The sequence below is a fragment of the Acinonyx jubatus genome, chromosome B2 (assembly GCF_027475565.1).
Source record: "Acinonyx jubatus isolate Ajub_Pintada_27869175 chromosome B2, VMU_Ajub_asm_v1.0, whole genome shotgun sequence".
Lineage (NCBI taxonomy): Eukaryota > Metazoa > Chordata > Mammalia > Carnivora > Felidae > Acinonyx > Acinonyx jubatus.
In genome coordinates, this window is record NC_069385.1 from 107,686,556 (window position 1) to 107,713,768 (window position 27,213).

Sequence of the window (27,213 nt, forward strand, 5' to 3'; positions counted from 1 at the left end):
AGTCAGGAGCAAGACAGGGATGTCCACTCTCACCAGTACTATTTAACATAGTACCGGAAGTCTTAGCCTCAGTAATCAGACAACAAAAAGAAATAAAAGGCATCCAAATTGGCAAGGAAGACGTCAAATTTTCACTATTTGCAGATGACATGATACTCTATGTAGAAAACCCAAAAGATTCCACCAAAAAAATAAAAAAAAAAGCTAGAACTAATACATGAATTCAGCAAAGTCACAGGATATAAAAATCAATGTACAGAAACCTGTGGCATTTCTATACGCCAGTAATGAAGCAGGAGAAAGAGAAATCAAGGAATCGATCCCATTTACAATTGCATCAAAAACCATAAGATACTTAGGAATAAACCTAACCAAAGGAGTAGAAGATCTGTACTGTGAAAACTATGAAACGCTTATGCAAGAAATTAAAGAGGATACAAACAAATGGGAAAAGGTTTCATGTTCATGGATTGGAAAAACAAACATTGTTAAAATGTCTATACTACTCAAAACAATCTACACATTTAATGGAATCCCTACCAAAATACCACCAGCATTTTTCATGGAACTAGCACAAACAACCTTAAAATTTGTATGGAACCACAAAAGACCGCAAATAGCCAAAGCAATCCTGAAAAAGAAAAGCAAAGCTGGAGGCATCTTAATTTTGGACTTCAAACTACATTACAAAGCTGTAGTCATCAAGACAGTATGGTCCTGGCACAAAAAACAGACACATAGAGCAATGGAACAGAATAGAAAAACCAGAAACGGACCCACAACTAAATGGTCAACTAGTCTTCAACAAAGCAGGAAAAAAGACAATGTCTTCAACAAAAGATGTTGGGAAAACTGGACAGCAACATGCTAGAAGAATGAAACTAGACCACTTTATTACATCGTACACAAAAATAAATTCAAAATGGATGAAAGACCTATATGTGAGACAGGAAACCATCACAATCCTAGAGGAGAACACAGGCAGCAACCTCTTTGACCTTAGCCGGAGCAAATTCTTACTAGACACATTGCCAAAGGCAAGGGAAACAAAAGCAAACATAGACTATTGGAACTTCATCAAGATAAAAAGCTTCTGCACAGCAAAGGAAACAATCAACAAAACTAAAAGGCAGCCTATGGAATGAGACAAGATATTTGCAGTGACATATCTGATGAAGGGTTAGTATCCAAAATCTATAAAAAAAACTTAGCAAACTCAACACCCCCAAATAACAAACACCCAGTTAAGACATGGGCAGAAGACATGAATAGACATTTTCCAAAGAAGACATCCAGATGGCTAACAGACATATGAACAGATGCATGAAAAGATTACCCATCATCAGGGAAATACATATCAAAACCACAATGAGACACCACCTCACACCTGTCAGGATGGTCAAAATTAACAACACAGGAAACAACAGATGTTGGCAAGGATGCAGAGAAAGAGGAACCCTTTTGCACTGCTGGTGGGAATGCAAAGTGGAACAGCCACTCTGGAAAACAGTATGGAGATTCCTCAAAAAGTTAAAAGTAGAACTTTCCTATGACCCAGTAATTATACTACTAGGTATTTACTCAGAGGTACAAGAAGATAGATTCAAAGGAGTACATGCACCCTGATGTTTATATCAGCATTATCTACAATAGCCAAACAATGGAGAAAGCCCAAATATCCATCAACTGATGAATGGATGAAGAAAATGCGGTATGTATACACAATGGAGTATTACTCAGCAATCAAAAAGAATGAAATCTTGCCATTTGCAACTACATGAATGGAACTAGAGGGTATTATGCTAAGTGAAATTAGTCAGTCAGAGAAAGACAAAATATCATATGACTTCACTCATATGAGGACTTTAAGATACCAAACAGATGAACATAAGGGAAGGAAGCAAAAATAACGTAAAAACAGAGGCTCTTAAATATGGAGAACAAACAGAGGGTTGCTGGAGGGGTGGTGGGAGGGGGGATGGGCTAAATGGGTAAGGGGCGCTAAGGAATCTACTCCTGAAACGATTGTTTCATTATATGCTAACTAACTTGGATGTGAATTAAAAAATAAATAAATTATTAAAATATAAAAAAAAAGATGTGATACACACACACACACACACACACACACAATATGGAATATTACTCAGCCATCAAAAAGAATGAAATCTTGCCATTTGCAACGACATGGATGGAACTAGAGGGTATTATGCTAAATGAAGTAAGTCAGAAAAAGATAAATACCATATGATTTCACTCATATGTGGAATTTAAGAAACGAAACAGATGAACATATGAGAAGGGAAATAAAAGAAAGAGAGAGAGGGGGAAAGCAAACTATATGACACTCTTAATGATAGAGAACAATCTGAAGGTTGATGGAGGGAAGTGGGTAGGGGATGGGCTAAATGGGTGATGGACATTAAGGAGGGCACTTGTTGGGATGAGCACAGGGTGCTGTATGTAAGTGATAAATCACTAAATTCTACACCTGAAACCAATAATACACTATATGTTAACTAACTGGAATTTAAATAAAACTTTGAAAAAAGACGAAAAAGAATTTCAAGCCCAAGGTCTCTGCAATTTCCCTGGCCTTTCCCTCATGGTTACAATATGGCTGCTGGATTTCCAGCCACTATGTCCAAATTCTAACCAGAAAGTAGAAAACAGGACGAAAGAAAAAGGAAGAAGGGGCAATCCTGGTATCTGAAAAAGCAAAAATGTTTCCACCAAGTCTCCGGTAGACTTTTGCTGTGGTTTATCAGTCACAGTGACAACAGCTGGACATTTTAGCTGGGCAAATAAACGGCTGCCCTACTAAAACCAGGATTCTATGGTTTAGAAGAATGGTTTTAATTCTATGGTTCTAAAGAAGAAAGGAAGAAGGATACTGAATGTGTGCATCCGTCAGAAAAACAGAACCCAATTTATGTAGTTCAAGTAGAAAGGGAGTTGGAAGAGGGAATTGAGTCTTCCTGGAGGAGGAACATGGCCTGTGTTTCCCTTCTGCCCCTCAGTTCTCAGGGGAGTGCCCCTCATTGGGGGAATCTAAACCACAAGCCTGATGGCAATGGATTCTGGGAAATGTAGTTCCTGGACTTTCCCCTGGCATTGACAGAGGAGATGGGGCCCTGAATGCGGTGAGTACTACCACCAGTTCGGAAAGAAGGGGGGTTAGGACAGAAAGATAATTGCGTCACGGAGTCAAGGCGGATGGCCTTGGAGCTGTCAAAGGGGTGAAGGATATTTCGCTTGCTCCGGGCCATCAGCGCTCAGAGACACGGCTGGGAGTGTGCCGGAAACTGAAGCAATCTGGGAGTGACAGGCCAGCGTCAGGGGGAGAGGCCTTAGTGAAAGAGCCACTGAGTCACCACAGTCTCTGTCTGGAGCGGCAGCCTTGGAGCCAGACGCCGACACAGCCAAGACGCAAGAAGATGTCACAGAGGGTCCAGGGTGACTGTGACTGAAGAGCTGGGTTGCCACAGCTCTGAGCTACAGGAATACCGTTTTGTTACTATTACTGTGGCCTTACCGGCCACCCCTCCCCCAAGACAAGGATCAAACCTCAGCATCCAAGAACCCTGACAGCATGAAAGTTATGACTCGAAGAGCGATGAGCTGCTCCTGCCAGAAAACCAGGTCCCGTTGACAGAAAGGATGGAATGAGTTCTGCCTCTTTCCTCCTGGTGTGGCCCGAGAGCCGCCGAACTTCGCCGTTGCTTTCTATGTTTTGAAAATGTGAACATGTTTCAAGGGGATTTGAGAAACACTTGGTCGGTGGTTGCAGGGATTTCCGCAGAAGGGCTCCGAGGAGCCAAAAGCATCACGGGCCTCTGTCCTTGCCCTCAGAACGTTGGAATGGTCGTTACACGAACTACAGTCGACCTCGGCGGCTGGGGAGGTTTTGCAGAGCGTAAGCAGCTCTTTTTAGGCAAGATGGAGTAAGTAAGACCAGGGGAGCCAAACCCTAAAGTGGATGTGAACTTGTCTGAGGAGCCAAGTGGAGATTTTTAGCACAAGGGTGATGTCACAACTGACCGGAGTTCACCTCAGTTAACATGGTCATTGGGTCACAGTTCTGAGGTATGGCTGGAGTACAGCCTCGAAGCCGGAGAGAAGGAAGGAGCGAGGGAGGGCCGCACAGAGGGAGGGAAGGAATAACAAGAAAGCGAAGGAGGTGTAGGAAGTGACACGTAGGAGTCCGGGCAGAGCCTGGGATGGGTGCCCTGGCTTCTATCCCTGGAGCCAGCTGTTTAGGGGCGTAGAGGGGTGACAGCTGTCCCGTGGAAAGGGAAGCCAACATCCACAGGGAATCCTGAGGCTGGGGATGGCAGTCTCTGGCTTCTGGCTAAGGAGCTCCTGGCGGCCATCTCCTCAGGGCCGACAGAGCTGCACTCAACCACCAAGGATGTTGCCATGGAGTTTGTGAGGAAAGGGTCTACCTCTGCTGATGGCTCCCCTTTCTCTTCCGGGGAAACGAGGAGGTGTTGGGGACCCCGAACGGATCCAGGTCTGCTGGCCCAAACTGGCTCTCCCCAGTCTAGATATTGGCTGATACACCTGCAGTGAAGCAAAAAAATAAAAGGAGAGGGGAGTCCCTTCAACACTATATGCCTCTGAGTACGTCTATGGGGTGGGGGGTGAGCCCCAGTGGGAGGAAGGAGCCAGAGGTCTGAGGGGGACCCATCACCCAGTGTCTTCATGAGCCCCCTCAGCAGATGGCGCTTGGATTCCACTTGAGTAAATTCCGAGTTGTCCAGGGTTGACCTTGAGCAAACCACAGGGTGACCCTGCAACCACAGGGCCGGGATTAGAGAGCAGGGACAAGCCGGGTCAGAGAACTTGCAGACTTAAAAGAGCAGACTGTCACAGTGGGGGGCTGCACAAGGAGTGAGGCCCGGCAGGCGGTGGGGCACAGTGACCCTCTCCATGCATGTGAAACTACACAACTGACCCCTGACTGCTATTGTGGATCCACCACAATTGTCTCTCTATTCAACAAATATTACAAGCAAATACGTGCCGAGCCTGGTCTAGATGCTGGGGAAACAGAAATGAGCAAAACAGATGAAGTCCAAGAACAAACAATGTAGGACCCCTTGGGTTCAAGGAAACAGATCCCTTCTGACCCATCTGTCAGTGCCAGAGTCACAGCCAGTCGGCCACGCTGTGTGCCCCGGGGCCGCGTGCGGCTCCCGTGTGCTTTCTGATTTAAATGTCGCACCCTGCCCTAGAGGTGCATTTGTTGTTCTCAGTCTGGAGATGAAAAAAGCAAGGCTCAGAGGGAGGTCAGGACAATTCTGCCCCAGGTCACACAGCTGGTCATTGGAGGGGCTGGGAAGCCCGTGCTTGACCTTAGTTTAGCAACCCTGTCCCCAGCATCCTGCCTCACTCTGGACAGGAAGGTAAAAAGCAGGCTCACACAACTACCCTCCCACTTCTTTTCTAGAACTCATTGTTCCGTCTTTACAGTAATTGAATGAATGATCAGTTGAATTGAATTGAATGAACCATTTGGGTCATTTCTCCAAGTGCCCAGGCTCATCTTATAGCCTTTCTCAGGAGTTACAAATAATAATAATGGTAATATTGAGACATAGCCTCTGACTTTGAGGAGTTTGTTCTCTACTGGGGAGTCTGATGGCACATCTGTGAATTAACCTGAGGCTGGTTACAAAACAACCAACCCCACAGATGGAAAATGGGAAGGACATCTGCTCTGGGACACCACATAATAGGACATCAAGGTGGACTTGGGGCAATCAGGGAAGGTTTCCTGGAGGAGGTGGATTTTAAAGGGAAATTTGGAGGATACAATATACCCAGTTGTCAGAGACGTGAGAAGCCTGTATTCTGAGATGTGAACTAGTAACAAAAGAAGGAAGGATCTGGGGAGCAGGGGTGTGGGTCGGGTGGGGAAGGAATTCGATTTGCTTTCACTTCGAGCAGATGGTCTAAAGAAGAGAGTGACCTGGGATGTGCTTGGAGAGACTGCGATTGCACTTGGAGGAGAGCTGTGTGCTCTGGGGAGACCTGGAGGGTGCCCTGTGGGTTAAAGACTCTCCCGTGACACTTGTCGCCATCGTCATGCCGATGAGCATTAAATGCTGGCTCACTCTTTCTCATCAGACCACAGTGCCCTCAGCCCCACAGCCTTAAACGTGGAGCAGTTCAAAACTGTCCAGTGATGCATCTGAGAGGTGAGAATTTGTACCTTGTCTGCACAAGCGTGCAGACAGACCCCGGTGAAGAAATGACTTTAGATAGTGACGGTGGGCACCTGATCTTTGCACCTTCTCAGAAGTCACCCTTCTTCGCAGTGGCCTACTGGCACGTGTTCCTGGCTCTCCAGGGAAAGAAGCTCTAATCTAGAAGTTGCCAATTTCTACAGTGTCAATATGCCCGCTATGGTTTGTTTCAAGCCGCCGACGCGAAACCACTGAAAGCAGAGCTGGAACAAGATGCGCACGAGGATCGGACTGGGGCAGCACATCACTGCCTGTGGCTTTCCCATTTGCCTGGCTCCCTCCTACCTCTGTTTCAACTCTGGCCTGTTTCCACCACCCCCCCGCACCCCTCCCCAGACCACTCAGAGCCCACAGCGACCCTGTAATTGTCCTACTTAGCATCTATCACAAAGTGCACTGATACAGTTATTGGTGGGATTTTGTTACTGTTTGCCTCTGCACTAGATTATACTTCCTGAAGACAGGGAGGTGTCTGTTCCAAGGGCAGTGCCACTGTGTAATTGTTCAATGAAGGCACAAATGAATGAAGAAATGGAGGAACCACAAACATTCTTTTTATATTTAACAGGGTCACCCTGACTCCCACCTCTGGGACTGCTGATCCATTATATAACATCATCAGACTTTCAGGGGTGCCAAATAGAGTTGTGCGCAGACAGGGATCATGGAAATAGCAGTGTGAGAGGGAAGGGATAGGAGAGGCTGATGAGAACAGATAGGAAAGAGAACACTGATGCTCCTTGGCAAACAAATTGGGCTTATCCAAAGTTTGGCTCTGCACTTTACACAGGAACAAAGAACCCAAGGAAACGCTAAGGTGTGTACTATAGCAATCGATCTTGGGTGTTTGGGCTTGATAGGAAATCTGAGACCGCCTCAAATCTGAAACAGAAGCCATGTGAGAAAAAAGTCCTCGTAATGCTACTGTATGAAAATATGATGTCTGGAGCTATGGTTGCCATCTTGTGACAATGTGGAAGCCCAGTGCAGGTTAAGGATTGCGGAGTGCGATGTTGGGAAAAACTTGGTCTCAGTGACATCACTGGACCACTACACCCTGGGACTGCCTATCTGGGCTTCTTTGTTCTATAAGACAGTTAAGTGTTTTTATGTTTAAAGCTTTTAAAAATTCAGATGAGGGGCGCCTGGGTGGCGCAGTCGGTTAAGCATCCGACTTCAGCCAGGTCACGATCTCGCGGTCCGGGAGTTCGAGCCCCGCGTCAGGCTCTGGGCTGATGGCTCAGAGCCTGGAGCCTGCTTCTGATTCTGTGTCTCCCTCTGTCTCTGCCCCTCCCCCATTCATGCTCTGTCTCTCTCTGTCCCAAAAAAATAAATAAACGTTGAAAAAAAAAAATTTAAAAACTCAGATGAACTATAATGTATAGCCAAGATCATTCCTGACTGATACAACCTATTAAGTGGAACCAAATGCCTCCATCGCCTAGGAGAGGCTTCCTCTTGATGCCTGGTTTGCATCACAGGCCACTCTGGCTGGATAGGAAGGGGCTGGAATTGGATGGAGCCTTCACCTCTGCGCAGGGGAATGGAGGGAAGAAGAGAAGGTTGGGGGAGGTTGGGCACAAGGCAATTCCAGCAGCTCACAGGTGACTGCAGGCATCTGTCTTACCCCTTCTCCCTGAAAGAGTGAGTCAAGTGTGGTGCAGACCAGGGGTGCTGGACTGAGTGAGGAAATGGACAAGAAAGAAGAGAGGGGAACAGGGATCTTAGCATCAGGCCCTGGTGTGTGAGCCCCTATCTCTTGCAGGGATGAGATGGCATCTGGCCCCCACTTTGGACGCACAGGCTGGAGGGGACAAAACAGCTCCAGTGAGACACTAGCCAGGAAAAGGTGCCTGTGAACAGGGTGGCTGGAGCCCCTGACGGCCACATGGAACACGCATGAGTCACCTGGAGACCCCATGGCCTTCCGGAGGGAATGGAGGACGTTCCCTCAGTTCTCTGGGGTGGGGGCCCGAACCCTTTCTTCTGGCTCCTGCTGTGCCCCTGCTCACAGTGTGTTGTCTGTCTCCACTGCCACATTGTGAGTCGGCCCTTCGAGAGCAAAGGCACACCCGCAGTTACTGCCTGAATGAAGGAACACTACTTTGCTGCCATTTGGGGTGACATTACACCACTAGACTGGTGTCACGTGGGATGGTAACCATGGCAACTATCCAGCTTGTGTTCTATTCCAGGAATCGTGCCGTGTAGCCACCCAGTGGGTGCACGTAAGTGCATGTGCCCTGTGTGTGTATGTGCGCAAAGTGTATGTATATTTACACGTTTGTGTGTGCATACGTGCGTGTGCGTGTGTGTGTGTGTGTGTAGGGTAGGGAATGATGCTGTAATCCATTACCACCTCTTCTCTGTCCTTTATCTTTAGGGATTTTTTTTTTTTTTTTAGCTAGTACATGGAATTTGGAATTCCAACTGTAGGTCGACAAATAGTATTAAAAAACAAAAAACCTGAAAAAGAAACTAAACCCTTGCCCCTGGTTACACGAAAATACAATGATATTTCCTATTTTCCAGTGGTGGAGTCATTTCTGTTAGCCTACGTGTGGGCAAACCAACGTATTGACTCTGCCGCCTATGTTATCTGCGGTGGAAATACCAATGCGCTTGAGCAACATCAACTGACAACAGGGAACCACACGTTCACGGCACGTAACATCACCAGCCTGGATTGTGACACTCAGCAGGGCACGCCCTGGGGCCAGCTGTGAAGCAGGTGGTGCTTTATTTAGATGGAAGGCAGAGAGATTTGAAGCATGGAAAGAACTCGACCCACTTTCGCCACGGGAAGGTGGAGGGGCACAGTAGTGAGGAGTATGTGTGGCTTTAAGAAGCTGAGAGAGACTCCCGGCTGGTGTCCAGCAAGGCACCGGATTCTGCCAACAACCTGAATGATCTTGGAGGGGAGCCTTTCCCCAGAGCATCCAGAGAAGAGCCTGGACCGTGGGACTCCTTGACTTGGACTTTGTGAGATCCAGGCGGAGCCATGCTGGGCCAGACTTCTGACCCACAGAACTGGAGATAATGAATAAAGCTGCTTCAACACAGAGTTGGAAGCGATTTGTCACAGCAGCAACGGGAAGTGACATATGCTCACACCTGGCTTTGCAGGGCCCGGATGGCTGACTCTGTGCTGGCTGGTTCCTTAACCTCTCCCCCTTAGGAAGAAAAATACTACCTGATCTCCATTCTATTCTTGATCCTCCGTCTGGAAACCAAGAAACTAATTCCCCCTAATCTGTGAGCGGCAATGAGTGGCAGTGACAGGGATGTCTTCTAGCTGACTTTTTTTTTTTTAAGTTTATTTATTTATTTTGAGACTGAAAGAGAGAGTGTGAGAGGGGGAGGGGGAGAGAGAGGGGGAGAGAGAAAATCCCAAGCAGGCTCCGCACTGTCGGCATAGTGATCTCACAGACTGTGAGATCGTGACCTGATCCAGGCTCCCCTAACTCCCCTGAGGGTTTGGAGTAGCTTGAACAGGTGACTCCTGACATTCACAGGAGTCTGGGGGCACAGTGCAGGCTGGGCCAGGAGACCTGACTCCCGTCCCTACTCTGCCTCTGCTTGCAAACCTCACACTGATGTCACTTCTGAGGGATCCAATCACAGGAAGTGGCCGGCATGCTGAGTGAGGAACCCCATCGGGCTGACTCAGCCAGGGTCTTATGGGATTTGAACCCAGGGTGTGTAGGACTGGGATAGGAGGCCACAAACCAGCGTCCCCACCTGATCCAGCCGGGGCCTCCCTGCCAGTAAGCCCCTCCTTCTGCTAAGTGGTGATTGCTTTTCTTTCCTGGAGGCCATCCGCCCCCCTATCAGGGCTTCTAACTGCCTCCTCTCCTCCTCCTCCTCCAGGGAGACCACCGCCTTGAAAGACAGAGCTCTGTGTGGCCCCCGCTGGCCTGTCAGCCCACCTCTGCAGGCTTGAAGACACAGCAGCTCACCATCTATCCAAGTCACCAGGATAAGGCTGAGGGCAGCTTTGTCAGAATGTTTGGTTAAACATTCTAAGAACGTGGTTCTCCTCTAGAAGTGCCCTCCAGGGTAACATCCACTCAGTCGCTCTACCCCTTGAATAGAGGTGTTCAATCAGTTACTCTCCTACCCAATTGCATCGGCACGTGGGCAGAATCCTCAATCCTGTCCACACACAGTACCTACTGTCTTTCACTTGTGTGCTTGTCCTAGAACCCAGTCAGGGAGAAGAATCCTCCTAGAGGGGCACCTGGGTGGCTGAGTCGGTTAAGCGTCTGAATCTTGGTTTCAGCTCAGGTCATGATCTCATGGTTCATGAGTTCGAACCCTGCATTGGGGTCTGTGCTGACACCTTGGAGCCAGCTTGGGATTCTCTCTCTCCCTCTCTCTCTCTGCCCCTTCCCTGCCTGCTCTCTCTCTCTCTCTCTCTCAAAATAAATAAATGAACTTAAAAAATTAAAAAAAAAAATGCTTCTAGAATCCCAGCCACAGGAGCTTGAATTCATGGTTGTTATCTTCTTTGCCTGGTATTATAAGGATATCACATGTTCCTGCTGGGTGGCTGTCATTATACTCAGGGGCTATCATGGTTATTTAAAACATAAAAATGCACCTTTTATCATGGCTGGGAACGGTGACGGGGCATAGCTGAAGAGCAGGCACAAGTTCTCAGACTTTGGGCAGAGAGGGGCTGCTTGGTCCCAGCATATTAGAATGTAAATTCCCTGGGGTGACAATTCTGCTCTCTTAGTCCTCCCCCCCTTCCAACACACCACCTGACACAGACTTGGTGCCCAGTTCACACTTCCTGGGTGAATGAACTGAGAAAGCACGTGATAAAAGACAGGTGCTTTGGAATCTTTCGATGGAAAGCCTATATATCTTCCTGTCATTCTTTTTGAGAGGTCAAACTTGTTGGTCCAACTTGGCTTCAACCTGTGGGAGCTTTTCTTTTTTTTTCTAGAGGTGTCACAGGGCGGGCCCTTTTGGAAATATCACCCATCGGGTTAGCTAGCACCCAGCAGGTCCCCCACCACTGAGCCTAACTCTCAGGCGTGGGTCTGTAGTCTCCACAATCAAGCTTTGGAAAAAGGGGTGCTCTGAGGACCCGCCGTCCTCCAGGAGGGGGTGGCCCATCTGCCCGGGTGCAGGGCCATGGTCATTGTCAAACCTTGTGGTAAAGAAGGAGAGCAATTGATCTGCGTGGGACCTTTGCCCTGGGAGGCACCAAGTCCATCCTGGTAATGTCTGTGGGGCATAAGTACAATTGGGAGCCAGAAGACACGGGTGACTAATGGCTGCAAAGGGAAGGGTGGAAAGCAGGTTTGCATGCAGGCAGGGTGCGCCTCTGTGGGTTGGATTAAGGCAGTTTAGAAGTCTAATAATAGGTGTTCCAACAGGTAAACTCCCGAGGCTGGTTCAATCCGTCCAGACTTCTGGTGCCTGGGATTGACTCATCATTCCAGTGTCTCTGGCAGGTTTCCACAGAGTCTCCTTTCTTTGGGGAATTCAAGTGCTGGCCTTGCTGTCCCCCGTGGGTGAAGACCACTGCTCCGAGGCTCGCAGCACAGCTCACGACAATGGAATGGCCCTGATCTCACCGAGATCATAGCATCTTTCTGAGCAGGACAGTTGAGGTGGGGTTCTGCCCCCGAATCTCTTTCTCCACCTCACCTCGTCCTCTTGCCCCTTAGAGCTCAGCTTTTGGAGCTGCTGAGGAAACCTCATGCATGAAAATATAAAGACTAAAGGCCGTCACAGATTTCGTTACAAAGTCTGGAGCAAATATCAGCTTCCTCCACTCAGAAAACTCACCAGCAGCCATTCAGTCCTTCCTCTCCCCATCCCAGCACTTGTTAACTCTTGAATTTGTCCCTCCTGTGGCTTTTCCTGCCACCATAGTCCAAGCCATGACCATTCCTCCCTCATAAAAGCTGCACGGACGACGTCCTGCTTCCACACTTCCCCCTATTATCTATTCTCCACAGAAGAGCCAGAGGATACTTTTAAAATGCAAACCTGATCATGTTGCTCTCCTTTAAAAGTCCTCCAAGGGCTCCTCATTGCTTCAAGAATAAAATTCCAAATCCTTAACATAGCCAGTAAGGCCCTGCATGGTTTGACCCTTGCTCCAGCTCTCCTTGGATAAAAAGCTCACCATACTACACTATACAAATCCAAATTTCCAACTCTGTAATGGTGGGATGGTTTGAGCAGAGGGCACGTACGGCACTTTGTGTGGGCATGCAGGTTATGCACTGTACAATTCCAGGGTATGGGGGTCATTATGTCACTGGACACCTGGAATTGTGCAGTGCACAACTTGTACAATCATACGTCACAGCCCATCATGTTTGCAGCTCCTGGCAGTGTACCTGGCCCTTGGTAGGTGCTAGGTAAATACTGGTTGAATCGTGTTGATGCACGAGAGGATCAGAGCACCCTATTTATCTTTGTGAACCCCTGATACAATCCAAAGACCCTGGAATATTAGAAATGCAATAAAAAGGGGCACCCGGGTGGCTCAGTCAGTTAAGCATCTGACTTTGGCTCAGGCCATGATCTCAACAGTTCACGAGTTCAAGCCCCACGTGGGCTCACTGCTGTCAGCACAGAGCCTGCTTCAGATCCTCTGTCCCCCTCTTTCTCTGCTCCTCCCCCCACTCATGCACATGCTCTGTCTCAAAAATAAATAAACACTAAAAAAAAAAGAAATGTAATAAAAAGAGATTCTTCAAATATAAATATTCCATTGGCAGTTGATCATAATGCCAATAACATTTATCTGCAGTCTTCTATTCCTTGACACAGTCTTGGGTTGAGTGCATGCTTGATCCCCACAACAAACCCTTGAAGTTAGCCCCATTAGTATTTCCTTATTACAAACGAGGAAATCATTCCTCAGAGGGGCAAACCACGTATTTCCTAAATGGCAGCACTGGGATTGGAACCAGGGCTGTCCGTATCCAAAGCCCATCCATCCTCTGAAGCTCAGCACCAATGTCCAGGGTCAAGAGTGTTGTATTTCTTCCCAGAATCTTGTTTTGTACTCCAGAAGCAAACAAGAATGTTTTCAAGGGCTGCTGTCTGCCAGTCCTGAATCTGTCATCAGGAACAATCTCTCCCAGGGTGCCCTGGGGCAGCGGATGAGGTGATAAGCGGCATCTCCATGGGCCTTGACTCACCTGCCGCCAAAGAGACTGGAAGAGGCTCATCAGGTCCCCTGAGGCCTTTGTGTTGGCCTCTGGTTCAGATAGGAAGCAAAGGGTTGCTTCCTCCCAGCAGGGGGCAGTGGTGGGTGGACGGGGGGGGGGGGGGGGAAGCCAGCCAATCAGTGCTCAACCTTCTCCTGGCCATGACGATTGGACCAGGCTGGCCCAATCAGAGTGAAGTGGAGAACTCCTGTAGAAAACAGTGGTGGTAGAGGTGGGTAGTGAGCCAGGGAAGCTACCTCTCTCTTGCTTTCCATGGTGTGGCTATGTGGGATGTGAGGCCTGAAACGGTTGAGCTGTTTTGCAAGATTGCTATCTGGGAGTTCAGGCTGCACTGAAGGCAAGCCGCCAACTCAAATGGGTTGGTGCTGAGAGCATCACAGAGAAATGAAGACATAACCCCTGATCAACCCACTCCTGAAGGTTGCCGCAGTCCTAGAATTTCAGTGACGTTTCCTAATGCATTATTTCCTTACTGTCCAGGTCATTTTTGAGTTGGATTTTCTATTCATTTCCTTGGAAATGATCACACCCAGAATCTCCAAGAAGTTGGCCTCTGGGCTTGTTTTCTCCAAGCCCGGCTGCTTCTACTAGAATATTGCAGTTGGAGTAGAGAAGTAGTTGTATGGAGGGCCCAAGGTGCAAGGAAGCATAGGGAGCTGGCTGTGAGCAGGTGAAGAGGTGAGGAGTGGGGGGGGGGGGGGGGGGGGGCGGTGTGGGTGAGTAGGTGAAGGGACCAAAGAGTAAGGAGGTAGGAGACATGAGAAGAGTAGGGGTGTAGGGGGGTGGGGATGGGGAGGAGAGGATGAGAGAAGGGTAAAGCTATGAGGAAGGGGAGGGATGAGAGAGTGCGGGGTTAGGGAGGTGGAGGAGGTGAAGGGGCTGAAGAACTGAAGCAGGTAAGGAAATGAGGGAGCTGAGGAATGAGGGAGGCAGCCTCCCAATGTCTGTCCCAGGCCATCTGGCTGCCAGAAGCGCCCCTCTGGCTGCTGGCCAGCGCCCTGCCTGCTCAGGGGGCGGGGCGGGGAGGGGCGGGGCGGCAGGGGGGGGCGGGTCCCAGCGTGAGAACCCTGCTCCTGTTGACGTAAATCTCTGCCTTCCATGTTTTCACTTCCTTGTCACTTAATTAGAGGAAGCAAGCCCTGGGTTTTCTAGATCCTTGTTCCGGAGAACTAAACCTAAGAATTCACCTGCTTCAAGGAGAGGGGAAAATGTTGGAATCAAAATGCTCCCCCTCCTCTTGCCTCAGCCTTTTGTCCAAAGAGTGCTGGGAAGAGCGTGGATGAGACTCCCAGGGGAGAGAAGCGGCCCCCACTTTGCCTACACTCTGTAAAAATCTGGAATTGCCAATAGTGAGGGAACAGCTCAATTGCAAAAGGCTTTTTCCTGGGACAAAAAGAAGTTCTAAACCAGTCCTGTGAACAGTGAGCTATCTATCGGAGTGTCTTTAAAACAGGTGTTGGGGATGCCTGGGTGGTTCAGTTGGTTAAGTGACCGACTCTTGGTTTTGGCTCAGGTCATGATCTCACGGTTCATGAGTTCGAGCCCGTGTTGGGGCTGACAGTGCAGAGCCTGCTTTGGATTCTCTCTCTCCCTGCCCCTTCCCTGTTTGCTCTCTCTCTCTCTCAAAATAAACTTAAAAATCTTTTTTAAATAATAAAATAGGTGTCAATTTACAGGACTCTGGTCCCCATTTTATAGACTCCACCATCCTTGGAAAGCAAGGCACAGCCAAGGATAGGACACACCTAATGACTTCCCCAGGGGGATGCCCAGAACTAGCCTGTTGGTCAGGTCCTTTGCATCTAATCCTTCTAAAAGCTTGTGGAGCCAGAACCCCTCCCAACACCCCCCAGACTGTCATGCCGATCTAAAAGATGTTCATGCCTTTTTTCTCTTCACCTTTCATACTTCTTTCAGAAATATCCTGAAAGTTTTAGGTCAGGGAGCGGTGGAAAAATAAAAAATCGTGTCCGAATCTAGCTGTGTGGCCTGAGTTGCTTTTTAACCTCTCTAAGTGGGTATAATTGTGTCGCAAGGTAGTTGTCATATTCAACAAGACAAACGCACAGCACAGCACACATTCTGACACACAGCAGGTGCTCAATAAATTGTTTGAAGAAGATATCTGTGCGATGAATGCATGGCTAGCGTGACCAGACTGTATAGTTGGTCTCGACTGCAGACAACAGAATCCACTTCAGCTAGGGATTTCTTAGAGCCTGTGGGGAGTTTGTAAAATTTCTCGGAAGACTAAGAAACCAAGCCAGGAACAATGCAGCCTGCAGAAACTCCCACCCAAGCTGCAAGACAATTTCAGCAGAAACTCCACACCTGGGAGCTTGGGGACCAGCCCAGGATGGTTGCTGAGTAAACAAGTACCTCCCCCGGGGGATCTGATGTCCCTGTATCTGGCCGTCACCTCCCACTGTTCACTGCTACCTTCCACACCTCACCCACGGCCACCACTTGGTATATACCCAGGCCATCATCAGAACTCCGGCTGCCAGGGGCAGTTCAGGAAGGATGGTTGGGGCATGTGTTTCGTGAGCCAGCCTACAGGGTCAGCACCCAGGTCCAGGTGAAAGAGTATCGCCATTAGCTACAGCATCAGTCGCTGCCATACTTCTTCATCTGCTCCAAAGGCCTCCCAGGCAGCCTACTCCCTCCGTCTGGCCTTCCACCTCTCCTGTGTAGGAATCCTCTCCTCCAGGCAGCCCAGCCTACCGGCTTCTACTTCCTGAAATCCTGCGGGACACAGGATGACAGTGGGCACCATGCACTCAGGTACGCAAAGTACCTTGATCTCAAGTCCTGACTCTGTTACTCATTTGCTAGCTGTGTGACAAGGACACCATGATTTCTCCTGGGCGTTAAATTCCTCATCTACAATCTGGTAATCATCACTATGCCTGCCCCGTTGGGAGACTCCCAAGACAGAATAGGTGGGAAAAGCACTCGGTGAAGTGTAGATGGGGCGTATCATCACTCAGATCTCTCCTGTCCTTCAAGGCTCTGCTCAACGCTGACCTCACCCACCAACCCCACCTGGATCTCAATTCTTTTGGAAGTGCTCCCAGAGCCTGCTCAGCATTCTTGGAAATGTTCTTCAAAGGTTGCTAGTTCTCATCATTTGAGGCTTGATCTGATATTTAGAAGCATTTGAAAGCCATTTGAGGCCAATCCCAGGGAATTAGGTGAGTAATCAAACTGGGTAATAGGATTTTTCGGTCAATAACGAGGTGGGGCGGAGTGGTTTATTTTTTTTCCATGTGGCCCACACAAATGGACTCTGAAGGCAATTCCAAAAGAGATGCCACAAGGCACTTGAGCAATGGCAACTTCCCTGGAGTAGAACGGAGCTTTCCAGTGGAATGTCTTTGGAGTCCTAGCCTCTGCTTGCTGAAAAAACACAGTCATTATTTTATAATCGCGTCTTGCATAAACATCAGCTTTTCTCTCCTGGCTCTGAGACTGGCATATATAAACAGTGTTCCCTCAATTTATTTTGAGCAAATGACCACACTCAACAAGCAAAAACCTATAAAAACAGAATATATGCATGTAGAGCTTTAGTGTTGTAATTAAATCAAAACTTACAGTGCAGTGAATCTGATACATATTTAATCGTTTACATAGTTGTTCCTCTGTGGATGGGTAATAAGGCACACGTGCTCTTCACCTAACTTTGGCACAACTTCAAACATTTTGGACATCGGCTAGGATAAGGAGAGGGAGGAGCAGGTGAGGGTTTGGGGTCCCAGTCCTCTCCCCCGACACCCCTTCCCAGCAGGTCTGATCTGGGCACAGGAGACAGCCCAACCTGAAGCTAAAATGCGCTCCCAGTGCTGAGCCGGGGATCTGAGGACGGTGGGCTGCAGATGCTGCCAGTTCTGTCTTCTGGCAGAAGAAAAATGAGTCAGAGCTTGGGAAGATGCTTCTGGGGCCCCAGGGGGCAGGTAGCTCCTGCCCTGTAGGTTGACGACTCCGGGTGTGGCCGGGGCCTGCGACCTTGGGCTGTTTTTTCACCTCCACAAATCCCAGCAGCCTCCATGATGCAGTTGCAGGCTCTGTCGGGCAGAGATATATGACTCTGGGCACATTGTAGGTGTTCAGTAAAACAAGCCTGTGGTCCCCTGTCTCCTCTCTTTCCAGGGAAGCGGAGAAGTCACAGAAGCCCAGAAACAAGGTCAGGGGCACCAGACAGGGTGGCAGGCCCAGGTTATCACTTCTCTGTCGGTCAGCAGTAACTACCAGGGCTTTGGAAAGCTCCATTAGGGCATCCTCTGTAGAGCTGTTCAAATGTCAGACCCTCCTCTCCTCCTCCTTCCTCTCCTTCTGTTACCAGACTAATTCCTGATAACATCATTGAGGGAAGAGGTGTTTTTATTGGGGTAGAGGAAAGAAGGGGTTCCCTCAAGAAATAATGATAGAACGTGGGTCGCTTCTGAAGTTCCTGGTGACTAGGTAATACCTGTGGGCAAGGGGTCAGGCTTGGGGAGGGGACTGGACCGTGCATCCAGATGAGGTGGGGCATTGAGTACTGGACGGGGACAAGAGGGAAGGCACCAGAAGCAAAATGGGGGTTCCCTGTGCTTTCTAGAAGCTAAAGGATCACTCTTTAACCCTCTGATGGTTGAGGGTGTGCCCAGAGGGTGCGCCCTTGGCTTGGGAGCTGACTGAAGGCAGACACTGGGGTGTGCATCTGAGGTGAGAAGGCAGACCCCCGACTAGACCTACTCCAGGCGCACATGGGGTGGGACGGCCTTCCAAATCCAGTCCTCACGAAGGTCCTGGAATCAGGGCCTGCATATCCCACCAATTTGGCTGGATTTTATTCAAGGTGGGCGGTCTCGGCCTGGAGGTGGGAAGAGAGAGGGACTCAAGTTGTGTTCCTTCTTGATGGGAAAGAGCCTTTCTCCGGAGACAGAAAGAGGAAGAGAAAACCAGCAACGAGTCTGAACCGTCCAAAAAGCCAGAGAAAATGAGATTGTCAGATTCCCCGGCCCTCCCTGATTCCCCTTCTGGAGCAGTTTACAGGCCTAAAGACGACCGTGACTCATTCATTAATTTGAAGAGAAAACAGGGGAAGAAAACAACAGAATCGTCCAGACATGAGCATTTTTCTAATGCCTTCCATTCCCCAAACACACATTTTAAACCAGATTCCTTTGGCTTCCCAGAATGTCTTAATTTTATGCTTTCATGAGTCATTAGAGAGGAGAATTCTGAACACTATAGAAGGGGCAGCACTCAACACAGTTACTGATACTTCAGGGCCGAGACAGGAGGCCTGCATGGGAAAATACCACCAGGTCCCCGAGCTCTGCCAGCCTGTCCCATCCCGGGGGGCAGGGAGTTAGGGGCCCCGCTCCACACTTGCCTTCTCCCTCCTCCTTTGTCTTTTCCCCTTCTCCTCCCTCCCGCACATCACTTCTTCCCTCCCTCTGGATGTCTCTTAAGGGACAGGTCGCTTTGGGTCACTGGACACAGCCCCTTCCCTTGTCCTACAAAGCCCTGGTTCCCCAAGAATCCCACCTGTGCCAAGAAGAACGGTTTCTGCCCAGGCTCCTTTGCAATGCAGAACAGACTTACCTGGCTTCATGCACCGTTTTCAACCAATTATTTTAAAAAGAAACAGCCAACTTGGAACACTATGTGAAGGAACTTTTCTTATTGCTTTTGCTTTTTTCCTTTTTTTTTTTTTTTTAACCCAGCATCTTCTCCTACTGTCCCTCGCCCCTTCTGGACCTCTCCTCCCCCAAAAGCTTGCTTTGGCTTCAGGGAGAGGCTTTCGATATCTGATACCTCTTGAAAGTGTAGTTTGGCAAAGGAGAGTTGAAATCCACTCCAGCAGGCCAGGCCCGTACTAGGGGCTGCATAAAAACACCTGGGTATCTCCTCACGCCCGACGAAAACCAGGCCTCCTGTCTACAAAAACAACACCCTGGTCTTTCCACCATTCCCTGCCCTGCTCCCCGCTCGGCTGCCCCCTGCCCTTTGGAAACTGAAACGAATTGAAAACGCTGGTACTAAAAACAGGTGATAGAAGCAGGCAGGGGGAGACCTGGGCAGACTGGAGGCATCTTGCGACAGAAGACTTTTGAGGCTGGGCCTCTGGGCTTGTTCTCGATAACTCCCCCTCCTCCTCACCTCCCTCGCCTCCTGCAGGCTCCCCCAGACCCTGCCACGACCATCTTCAAAGCCTTGCAGATGTTCAAACTGATTTAAGACATTCCTGGAAATGACGGAGGGAAACTGTCTTTAAAGGTGTCTTTAGCAGGCCTCACTGGAGAGCCCCTTTCCACCCTCAACCCCCCCCCCCCCCCCCGCCAGACGCTGGGAGTGCTGTTGCCGTTGGACCACCTTCCTCTCCCTGGGAACCAAAATTATTTTCCGAGGCCTCGATGTAGGCTAGTGTCCATTGCCCCAAATAAAACAGCAAACACCCTGTGCAGAGAAAACAGTTGTAAGGTGCGGCCAATCATCATGATGGAGAAAACCGGGGACAGGCGAGCCAAGATGGGGCAGACAGAGAAATGTGCTCCAAGTGGGAACTGTTAAAACACCATGTCGTTGTGCTGGGCAGAAGAGGGACCCCTACCCAGAGCTGGTCGCACACACAAGCACACGTGTGCTCATGCGCCCCCACGCTGGCAACAGGAATGTTGCCTCGTGCGATCTGTACTTTTATTGCACACATTATATGCCTCATATTTTAACAGTTTTTTCCCCTTTAGGTGTAAATTATTAGGGGAAAAAAGAAAATGAAGTCCAGTTTCTCTTTTAAATTGTATCCACAGAGAAGAGTCATGTTGCTGAGGAGCCTTTCCTTCCTCCGGCCTTGTTATGAGGGCAGCGCTGGCCCTCCAGAGGGCGCTGTGCTGGGGCCAGGGCGCCTGGGTTCTGTCTCAGCTTCCCCACGAGCCAGCAGGGGGGCCTTAGCCAGTCCCTTCCCCCCCCCCCCCCCAGGGGCCTCAGTTTCCCGCTCTACCATAAAGTGAAAATGTTGGTTTTTCAGGGCTGGTCGGTGGTTTAGAACCACGAAATGCCAACTTCTGGTGCCTTTGTCATTTACCCTTTTGTCCCCTTGCCCTCTCAGCCCAGCACCTTGCCTTTGTTCATTAGGCTTGAAGCAGTCACATTTGGGCCAGCCTGTGTCCTTGCTGCTTTGGGAGGGAACGGGAGGAGGGTGGCTGTGCACGCCCTACCCCCGGGGGCCTGGGCCAACCTGGCGGAGCCCCTCAGTGTCCCCTGGGTGGCTGGGCAGACAGACCCTAGAGGGCCATGGTCTCAGAGCCAAAGAGCTTCAAAGCAGGACCATCTAGTCTGTACCTGGGATTTCTTATTTATCTAATTCAAGTGTCTCCACACGCACGGCTAGGGAAAAAAAAAAAAGCTGTGAGCTCAGTCCCTTTCTGGCTAAGCGCTTAACTTTTCCTTGGCCCCAGATGCATGTTCCAAATATGAGGGTTTACATATAGACATATCTATTTGCAGATAATTTGTCTGAGCCCTTATTATCCTGTAATTGGGTTAAATACTGCTGTGTAGGCAGCAGCATACCAAAGCCATGGCCGAATCTTTGCAAGGCATCAGAACTGCACCCCCTCCCGCCCCCTCCCCCGTTTCCTTCTGCAGGCTTATTGGAAGAAAAAGGTAGAAACATAAATTAAGGCAAGGAGAACATATTTCTTTCTTGGAATGAGCTATTTAAAGAACAAGCCAGATGGTGCAAATAGACATTTTCCCCTTGCTCTTTACATTTTAAAAGATTGTGTGTGTGCGATGGAGTAAGTGAGACAGAGAGAGAGACAGAGAGAGAGAGAGAGAGAGAGAGGCTGAAATATTCCATTCTTCTCTTCCCCTGGAGAAGGTAGGTGTGTCTGATGTGGGCAGGCGCCCTTTGCCCAGGGGAACAGGTCCTGGGTCTGTGCTGTTCTTCAAGGCCACCCACACTGTCCTCTCCCAAAGGCTCTTCACCTTTCCATGAGTCTCTAAGTCAGCTATGGGCCTTGTGGGGACCACCGCACTGCCCTGCTGTCCCCCACGGAGGATGGGGCCTGTCTGGGAGCCCGTGTTCCCAGTGGCTGGAATTTGGCTTGTACGATCCCCACTTCACATAGGAACACCGGCTTCTTGAGTTACCAGGTTCTTCCCCAGACAATGCCCTCTTTGATGTTTTAATGGTTTTACGGAAATCTTTCCAAAACGTGTCATGCCTTCCTGCCTTATTTCCTGCACATTGTGCTGAGCATCATTTAACTTGAAGACCTACACTGAAGGATGACTCTGGTGGCCTGGAACAAGTTTTGAGTTGGAAGTCAGAGCTGGGTTCAGATCCAGACGGCATTACTTACTATCTGTGACCTTGACCGTGCCAGGAAGCGGCCTGCTCACGGCGAGAGATGATTTTTAACCTCTGGGGGTGTGGAGAGGATTAAATGAGATAATCCTGTCATCCCCTTCTGTCTCCACTGCCTTCATGCACACTCTCCCTTGCTCGCCTGGGTTACTGCCAACCGCTAAGGAAATCTGGTTTTGCCCCTCTCTTTCCCTCTCCCTGACACTTGCAGCCAGAATAACCTTTCCAAAATGTCAATCACACTATGTCTCTGCCCGGCTTGCTCTGAGGACAAGCTGTGAACGCTTGGTTTGCTGCACAAGCATCTCGGCTGGCCCAGCCACACACCACCCCCGCCCACCCCTCGCCTCAGTGCCCTGCTCCTGCTCCAGAACACGCTTCCTGCGGGTCACAGCAGCCAGGCCTTTGTGTCCCCCTTCTACTCAGCTGCCCATCTTCACAACCCCTTCTGGAAGCTTTCCCAGGCTGCATGAGGGAGCTGCACTGGGCTCCTTCATTCATGGAACCTATGTCACCCCACCAAAATCCTGTCTGTGCGCCCACGTGGACCTCCGGAGCACCAAGTGCCTTTTCCTTCTTGTTCCCGAGCACCCAGAGCAGCTGGCGATGAGCAATCAGCCCCCAATCACATAGGCTCCGTCTTCCTTCCTTTCCTGATATTATGCCTTAGACGGTGTCCTCAAGACTGAGGTTGGCAGTGGTAATTACAACCGTAGGCTACATGAGTAAGGCTATTTATCTCCACCCTAAATAGGCCCAGACCACTGGTTTTTTTTTTTTTTTAATAGTCCTTCTGTTTGTTCTTCTGCTGTCAATTCTCACCTCTTGCTATTGACTGTGTCTTCCTTTATGTACAATTATTGGGCAAGTCTCGCCTGTCTTGCAAAATTAAATCGCGGAGACTTGAGCTGTTTTCCTCACCACGCAGGAGTCTTGTCTCTACCCTTGTCTATGGCTTTGTCCTAAACCAGTGGGGAGGCAGGAATCTGGCTTTTGGACGAGTGCTGGGGGACGCTGCATGGGTGTGTGTGAAATACCTTATGCAGATTTGGGAATGTGGATGGACCACATGACAGCTGCAGAAACCAGAGCTTCCAGATTGTTTCAAGGGCTAATTTGATTAAGAATGACTTTAATTCCTGGAACCTGCTTTGAAAGCTTGCATCTTGTGTAAATGTCGTTTCTTAGTGTCAAATTCAAAACCACAAAAGGATTGATATTTTGCTTGAGCTGGAAGATGACTAGCCCTCTTGGGAGAAAGTTGCCCAGGGAGGCCGAATGGCGCCACCAGGAGCGTCTGTCCCTTCCAGAAATGCCTCTTCTGTGACAGGAGGGCTCACACTGCGTTCCCCACAGGCGCACGCCGTCTCTGAGGCAGGTGGGCCAGTGACACAAGGACTCAACTCAGGGCAGAGGGTGTGGCCCACTGAGGAAGATGCCCACGTGTGTGTGTGAGACACCCAGGCACAGAAGAAACCTTGAGGAAATGTGGGAGACGGAACTACCAAGTTATAGGGGATTCAGCATTCAGAGGGCCATGTTGAACTCACCACAAAGGTGCTCAGAGCACGGTCCAGAGCAGGAGAACTAACTCTGCAGGGCCTTCACAAGCCTGGTGTCCCCAACAAAGAAATCGTGGGGCACCTGGGTGGCTCAGTCGGTTAACCGTCTGACTTCGGCTCAGGTCATGATCTTGCAGTTCATGAGTTTGAGCTCCACGTTGGGCTCGCTGCTGTCAGCTCCGAGCCGTCTTTGGATCATCTGTCTCCCTCTCTCTCTTCCTCTCTCTCAAAAATAAATAAACATTAAAAAAAATGTTTTTTCAACAAAGAAACTGCAATAAAAACCGAGAGAGGTGGAACCTCTAGGCCTTGGTTTCTCAATTTCCTTCTTCTTGACATTGGCTGGACTGTTCTCCGTCATGGGGACAGTCCTGAGCATTGTAGTTGTTGAGCAGCATCCCTGACTCCTGGCCGCTCAATGGCAGCAGCACCCACCCCAGGTTGCAACAATAAGAAAAGTGTCTCCAGACATTGCCAAGCACCCCTTGGGAGCAAAATTGCCCTTAGACAAGTAGTACCGCTATAAATTAAAAGAGGCTTAAGAAGCATATTGACCAATCACAATGCATGGACTTCATTTGGATACTAAATCAAACAAGTAAATTTGTAACTGTTTACACATAAAAAAGGAACATTCATGAGACAATCCCAGAGCTGTATTATCTGATGTTATGAAGGACTTGTTCATTTTCAGACGTGAAATGACACTATGAGTATCTTTTTAAAAATTCTGTATCTCATCCTTTGGCCATACCTGGAGAAACATACGAACGATTCATATGATTCTGGGCTTCGTTTCAAAGTAATCCAGAGTTAGGGACAGAGAGTAAACGAAGATGGAACGAGACCGGGCATGAGTTAGAGATAATTGATGTGCGATGAGGGCACCGGGTTCTTTATACGCTTCTGCCTAGGTTTGAAATTTTTCACATAAAAATACCTAAAAGGAAAGAAAAAGAGTAAAAGAAGAGAAATAGTAGATAAGATTCTGACGCTGGAGATTTTTTTTTCTCTTCAGGGTGCTGCTGTCACCTTCTCCCCAGCTTTCCCAAACCTGCCCTTTCATAGATCCCTCGGGAACCCTGTGCCAGTGTGGTCACCACCCTAGAAGGCATTAAGCTGTGCAAAGAAAAGTCACATTAGGATGAGTCCTTGCTCCATGAGAATTCTAATTGTCAAGACTGCATGCCCCATCTTGCCAGAGCATTTCCTTCCACAATGAGTTCTGGCAGGACAAGGTAGGCACTCCACAAATGGCTTTTGCATGCAGGCACACATGAATGAATCAACTAGCGAGTGGGCAGAGTTCAAGGTAGTCTCCTAGGCTGGAGGGGAGCGGGGTACATGGTGATATTAAGTCACGGCCCCTGCCCTTGAGAAGTTCACTGTCTACTGGGGCTACGAAATGTTAAATAACTGGCATGAAAATAATTCAGAATGAAGTCAATGCTAAGTAGACTCTAAGCAACACGACAGGGCATGGCCAATTTCAAGGAATGAAGAGAGCAAAGTCCCAGCTAAAACCTTGGGGACTGATCTCAGAACAAGCAGCACAAATTCTTATGACATCCAGTTGCTTTTTTCAGCTCTTTCAGTTGTGAAGTCATAAGAGCCACCATACTCTAACAGATTCACCGGGGGGGACTTGGCTGGCTACAGAGGGGAAAGTCTGTTTACATTAAAAAGAAAAAAGAAAATCAGTTCAACTACTGTAAGAAACCGAAAATCAGAAAAAGCTGTCGATGGCTTAATATGCTCTTTAGCGGCTTCAGAAGATCTGACTCATGCCTTTCCCTTAATATGTCTTCCCGTGTCAAAACCCACCACCTCAAAGGAAGCGGAAGATGGTCTTAGGGAGACTGTGTTCAAGACGGCCGCATGCGAACGGTGCCAATGTGTTAGCTCACCGCCCCGAGCGCAAAGTCCTTTTAGGAAATTGATTTTCCTTGGATAAAGTCACTTCCTCTCTCTGCACCTCAGTCTCCTCCACTGTAAGGTGAAGCAGTTGAAGCAGTTGGAGGAGTTCAAGCACGGCAAATGTGTCGCACCCTTGCTGTTCCTGGCCGCCCTGTGCCCACGGAAGGCACTGCTCATTGATCTAAGCACGCTTCCCCGCTGAGCCCAACCACTCTTGGTAGGCTCGGCAGGGGATTCTGGGTACCCACGATCCATCGGGGAGAACAGATGTGAGCCTCAAACCTACTCATCCACGCTCATCTTCAATTTCCCAGAATTCCGAGATTTAAAAAAAAGAAAAAAAAAGCCCCGATTTCTTAATACATCGACAGAGAAAATCCCAGGTGCACAAACAGTTACTTCAGACCGTTGTTACTAACCATCAAACGCTATGGAGACCCTGAAACTGGCTGAGTGCTGATGGGATCTGGGGTACAGGCAGAATATGTGGGCCACGCTCTCCTCCCCTCTCCTCCCGCAGTTTAAGGGGCTTGTGGCTTGGTGGGGAGGGGAAATCACAGAGGAAAGACCAACCACACAGTGTAACACCAAGGGCCAGGTCAGTGACAGCAGATAGCCAGGCTGTAGGATCTGGAGGTGGAGGTGACGCAGAGGGAGGGGACAAGTTGGCACAGGTTTCTCAGCAAGTGGAGACTTGAATTGAACCTTGAAAGATGAGCAGAGTAGACAAAACAGCAAGGAGATCCGAGGTCACCCAGAAATCAGGCCCCTGCTCTGGGCTCTCTCTCTGCTCTCAGAGGTGATAAGCAAGCCCCTTCTCTTCTCCACTGATTTCTTTGCCAAGAGCTCCATTCCTAAGCCAGCTCCCCAGTGATGTAATGTCCACAGGGATGTTAGGTGATGAGGATTCTAACAGCATCCACGATGGGAAAGGAAACAAAGCTTGAGAAATCTACATTCAAAGGCATCTTTTCCCCCACAAAGGGAATATCTGGAAGTTTCCTGGTGGGTGAGCATTTTCTCCATTTCCCCACGCAGATTGTGCTGAGCTCAGAGAATGGAAATGAAAGCATCGAGAATGCCCTGATCTTAACTGCATGAAACCGGGAGGTAAGAAGTCTGGATGTCTGTGTGCTTGCTTTCTTTTTAGCCTGGATCTTTTGTTTGTTTTCAAAGTGGCTCCCCAAACTTTTATTCCAGAAATGTATGGGGCCAGCCAAGGCAGAATCTACAGATGAAAAAGTCTGCTTCAGCTATGTGGATAGTGAGATAGATAGTGTAACAGGAAAAGGTACAATTCAACATATGGAAAGGAAAAATATATTTTGATGTGTTACCTATTTCCAAAGAGGGGTAATTTGAGCATTTGCCTTGGCCAAACTGTGAAGCGGTGTATCGGAGGTTTCCTGTGTCTTTCTCCTAGGTCTGGCCAAAATCAACTGGACACCAGACTCAAGGCATGTCCTCTCTCCACAGTGGCCAGGTTTTGGTGCAAGCTGGAGTTTACCAGCTTCCAGGACTGTGAGCCCTGGGCAAGCCCGGATTCACAACAAACTCTCCTTGTCAGCAGAGCATGCAGCTGGCCATCTGGGGTCCAAAATGGGGGGTAAAGGACAGGTGACTCTGAGCCTTAGAAACTGGCTTGGGCTTTTTCTGACTCCATGACCCTTAACCCATAAAGGCCCCCAGTTTTTTTAGGAAGAGTACACTCCTGAGGTGCTCACCCTCCACTCTACTTTCCCTCAGGGTGACTCAAATCATAGCATATCCAAGCCATGAAAACCTCAGGGGCCATTTAGTCCAACCCCCCCCCCCCCACTATGACCCACTCTTTCTATTTTGATGCTTTTAATCTGCTATTTATCTGAGAAATCCACTCAACGCGTTTGTTGGACTTGAATGTCAATTAAAAATAC